This window comes from Quercus suber, unplaced genomic scaffold (genome assembly GCF_002906115.3).
Source record: "Quercus suber isolate HL8 unplaced genomic scaffold, Cork oak 2.0 scaffold_44, whole genome shotgun sequence".
NCBI classification, from domain to species: domain Eukaryota; kingdom Viridiplantae; phylum Streptophyta; class Magnoliopsida; order Fagales; family Fagaceae; genus Quercus; species Quercus suber.
In genome coordinates, this window is record NW_027069509.1 from 690,171 (window position 1) to 695,658 (window position 5,488).

Sequence of the window (5,488 nt, forward strand, 5' to 3'; positions counted from 1 at the left end):
GGTATCATTTCATGATAATTTTTTTTAATTGATTAAAACATTAATTGATTTTTTTAAGTATAAACGCTTATGGTCCGTTTGGATTAAGGGAGGGAGGGGGGGATAGAAGAGAATATAGTAGATTTGGCTTGAAATTAGCTTATTTTCAGCCAATTCTACTCTATTATACTCTCCTCTACTCTCCACCCTTTCCCCTTTAATCCAAATAGGCCCTTAAGCAAAATTTGATATCCAAGTCCATTATTCAATGATTAAATACTTTATCAAATGAGCTAATTAAAACTCACAATAAATTGATGGTTAATAGTGGCAAGAGAGGGATGAGGGTCATGGGTGTTGAATATTTATCCTTTTTTTTTTTTTTTGCTTCTTATAATTGGGAACTTTTTTATTTTGGGACAACTATAGAGAGTTTTTTTTTTTTTACCAACAATGTAGAGCTATGTAGTGACATTATACTCCTCTAAAAAAAAAGTAGTGAACATTATACTCATTAGGAAACTTTCCTTTTTTAGGTTCCCAAATGCATTAGGCTATTTAGTAATGGACCACTTGGAGGAATGATGATGAACATGATTTTAAGCATCCATGGTCTTTCCCATTTGCCAAGTTCTCCTCAGCAAATGAAGAAGTAAAATAATAATTAAAAAAAAAAGTAAAAAAAAAAAAAAAAGAAAACTATATTTTTCTAATGTAAGATGGGGCTAGGATAATTTGCAATTATGTAATTCATTGTATCTTACATATTTCAGCACCCATTTTAAATAGTAGTCTAATAATTTCTATGTGGGTGTGGTGGAATACAACCACTAATTGTACTGTACGATTTAATATAATTTAACCTAACTATCTTTAGCTCTACGTTATTAACTAAATCTTTGACACATTATTATAAAAATGAAAAGCTTAATTTAAAATTGATCAATATATAAAAGAAAGAGTGGTTACTTATTGGTCCCTCCTTAACATATGGACCAACCATTAATGTGGCAGATCCACCATCCAAACTACTGAATATTAAAGCACCAAAAAAGCAGTTTTGAAAGTGTTCTTAGTTGCTCAACTTCCACCTCTCTGTGATTAGTTTTATTCTTCCTTTCCTTCTTCGTTGAAAGTGTGTATAAAAGCTAACAAAGTTCAACAAAAACAACTTAGGTGGTCCTTCTTTTCTTTTCTTTTTTCTTTTTTTTCCTATAACAAAATATGAGAATGTTTCTCATATTTTTTAAATGAATTGGGTTTTTTTTTGTGTGGAAAAATGGTTTCCTTTGAGTGTGACAATGTAGAATTGAAAAGCTGGTGTCTGTTGACATTGTTAGGATGATTCAATTTCAAGTTTTCCTCCTATCATTATATATATATGGACCTTGGCATTGACATAACCAATTCTTCTTTTTTCTTTTTGATTAAATGACATAAAAAATTCATGTCCACAATTAGGTAAGTCAAAACAGTACTATAACATGAATGGAATTCACAAAACGCCTTTATTATTATTTTTTGGCTAATGTGGGTATCCAATTGAATATAGTCTTCCTATCACACACATACTGGATAGTTATATAGAAGAATTATTTTGAATTCGGATTTTGGCAATTGACCCATTTGAGCCTGGTCTTCATTTTTTAAGAAGTGGCTAAGATTATCTAAATTGATTTGTGTAAGTTATAATTTTATGTTACTTTTCTTTAGGGCCTAGGGCAAACTTAAATTTGGTAGTGTAAACGATTGCAAGCAGTTGAAATTATTATTGGTTTTTCTTGGATAGAACAATTATAAAAATTGTGTTACAATCAACAAAATAAATAAATAACATATTATCAAAAGGTAAAGCTTTTGTCCAATGTTTCGATGTATTGGATTTGATATGCAATGATATACGTCATTTTAGGACATATTATCACGTCTAGTGCAAAAAAACACTAGACACAAACCAAACCCTATATTGAAAAGGGACTAATGTTAGATGATTAGTCGCTGCAGGCTGTTAGGTTTGGGACCTGTGGTAAGCTTGAGCTGCAAAAGTAGGAAATTGGAATTTGTTGTGCGAAGGGATTGAGAATGGACCTAAGATTCATGGCAAAAGATTAAAGATAGAGAACGAGAGATATGGGAGGTTTTTTGTTGTTTTTTTATTCCCTCTCTATTTTTAAGTACCAATGTTTATGAACTCATAATTTCATTTGGGATGGACCAAGAGGTCCAAGACCTCTATATGTCCATTGAAGGATTATAGTTTTGTTTTTATTTTTTAAGGATTATAGTTAAAACTTAACATCATAGGCATTCCACTCTAAAAAAAAAACATCATAGGCATTTATACTTTCTTCTTTCGGGGAGAGGAGAGAGGAGTTGTTAATAATTGACCACTTAATCGAATGATGAAAAATATGATTATGAATAAATAACCATAGGTCATCCACAACATTCTTCCCTCTCTCATTTTCATTTTTAGTACCTGTTTGGAGACTGCTTATTTGCTGAAAACTGAAAATTTATTGCTGAAAATATTGTAGCAAAATAATTTTTAAAGGTGTGAATAATGTTGTGGGACCCAAAAATGCATAAGTATGCGCATTTTGCTAAGTTTGGTGGTCCTATGAACAGTATCATAGGACTCCAAAAAAGGCCAAACGCAACTGAAACGCAAGGCAATTGCACATTTAATTAAAGTTTTATTTGGTATTCAACATAGGTCTATTAAAAATAGTTAGTCTTATGAGGGTCTGGCTTACCTCTAGTATTTTTTTAATTGGATATGTCATTTTGTTTTAAATATACAATGACAAATAGTAGTAGGTTTTAATCCTCATATTTTATTTAATTAGTGAGTGATGTGGTAATTTCTCATTAAAATAAAATGAGACTCATTTTTAAAAAACATTGCAGGTAAGCCAAACCTTTCTTATGAAATAGCTATTTGATTAATTGGTAAAAAATTTTATGGTTGATTAAGAGATCTAGGATTCAATCTACTCCTATAATGGGTGTCATAAATTGAAAACTCTCTATAAGAAAAAAAAAAAAAAAACTATTTGAGCCATTATTCATATATAGGAGTAGCTCATGTTGGCAAAATGAAAATTTTAATTTATAATATAATTTAATATTGATTCTTTGTAATGCTTACTCATATTGTATTCTATGTTGATTCCGCATATATACCAAATATATTATAAATAATAAAGTATTATGGGGTTAATACAAGTATCAATTATTACTCTTTTCTTTTCTTTTATAGAGTATAATTATTACAAATCAATGAATCATTATATTTCACGTATTCCCTCACATGTTATAATTGTGAGCTTCATTATATGTCTTCGTGGGTCGGGTGGAATCCAACCACTGAATCTACTTTATAGATTTAAATAATAAAATTGACTATCTTTAGCTCTACGTTATATTTAACCAAATCAAAGCTTCAGCGTGTTATTAAAAGGAAAAGGCGTACACTGATCATAGCAAAAAAGAGTAAGTGCTCATTCTTTAGTGCATGGATGGACCAACCATTGAGTCCATCCTGGTGAATGTTTTACCCGTGACCTTCCATTATAATAAAGTTATAAAAATCTTTTATCTATTTAATAACTACTTCTTTTGAGAGGAAAAAAAAGAAAAGTAATCTATTTGTTTTGAAACGAGTGGATTTAATTATGTCATATCGTTAAAGTAAAATCTCATTTATTCATTTCAAAATTGATGAATAAGATTTTATTAACTAGTATATGATAGTGTTACCTCAATAACTATAAAGATTAATCCTAATCCATTTCAATGCTATGGCAACCCTCGAAAGGTCTTTTAGTTGCTATTTTTAACTCATTTGCTTGGTGCACGCTGTTCTTAATTGTGATTTCTGAGTTCTCAAATGAAGATAAGTGTAAATTTTGCTTGGCTTTGGCTTTAAATAGTAACATCAATACTTTTCTAAACAAACGAGCCCATTTTGTGAGGAGGTGACAAAGTGGAGACGAGATTTCCTTATCTCATCCTGCTCCACCCTGAATGTGCATTAATATATATTTATTTAAATATTTTATATATAATTTTAGCTATTTGTTTACATATCCTTTTTATTTGGGACATATTCTATTACCAATCTTCAAAACACATGCGCGCGCGCGCACACTCTCTCTCTTCGTCTTTTTTTCTTTCATTTCTACCTCGTTAATGGTGAAACCACCTCATTGTGGATGGAAAAATTCTTCCAACATTTTCTACCCGGACTTGCCCTACAAGGGTTTTCTTCATCTTGAAAAGATGAAAAGATAGGGACAGGATACCCTTGATCCGACTCCACCCTACACCATCACCATCTCTAATTTTTAGACTGCACCCCACACCGTTACTATCTGTAATATTTAGTGGCTTGATTGAGTAAATAAATAAGAAACGTTTGAAAAAAAGAAATTCTAATTATTACACACTTTCTCTACCATAGCCACTCATATATATAATGACAAATTACATTATGAGATTCTAGGAAAAAAAAATGCTAGACAAATGAACATAGTTTTTTTTTTTCCTGTCTTTGGGTTTGGTGAATGATGTACCAATTAGGTATACAGCCCATGATAACCAATTACCTAATTCAGCAAAAAAAAAAAAAAAATGGCCAATTACCTAGCTACCGACTCTTGAACTTCATTGGAGTAGTGGCTTAAAGGGGGCCTACTTAAAAGGCCTGTAAGGTTGGGCTGTAAGGTTGGCCCAAATAGTTGATGTTTATATGAGTTATAATCCTTCCATAGACCTATTTCTATTTATGAAAGATTTACTAGAAAAATGTGGCCCATGTATTATATTTACAGACTCACAGTCAAGAACAAATTAAATGGCACAAAAGAGGACTGATTGATATGAGTGTGGTAGCCTCAAAGTTTATGTCAATTTAAGAACTACAAACTTTATGCTTCAAAAAAGGACTGGCTCACATGTACAATCATCACAACAGAGACGGATTCTTCATACACAATGAAGAGAATAAAAGGGCTACTAATTTATGTTTGTAATCATTAGACTGTGACTATGGTCGGTTTTTTAAGATTCTCGAGGAAAAGAAAAATCTAACAACACACAGATTTTGAATTTAGTGTAACTCTCAAATTACTCTGTTAACAATTTTTACTACACTTCTCTTGTTAATTTGTTATGAGACTTAGACAGTTAGACCATCTTTATATACATTTATAAACTAGAATGGGTTCTAATAAGAGAGAAAATAGTGTTTACCTGAGTTAGGGCATAAGCTAACGGTATAGGTAAAGTCGACGGTCACAAGCTGACGGTTGTAGTTACAGCCGTTGGCTACCATTAGTAAATTGGCAAACAGAGATTTGATTAGCGTGCGGAAGGGAGTGCAAAATACATATGAAGGCTGACACCACCAATAAGCTGACGACGATAAGGCTGAAGGGAGTAAGCTGACGGCTCTAACGTAAACTTGACTTGGCCTCCACGCCTGAATATATAAGGAAATGTCTTG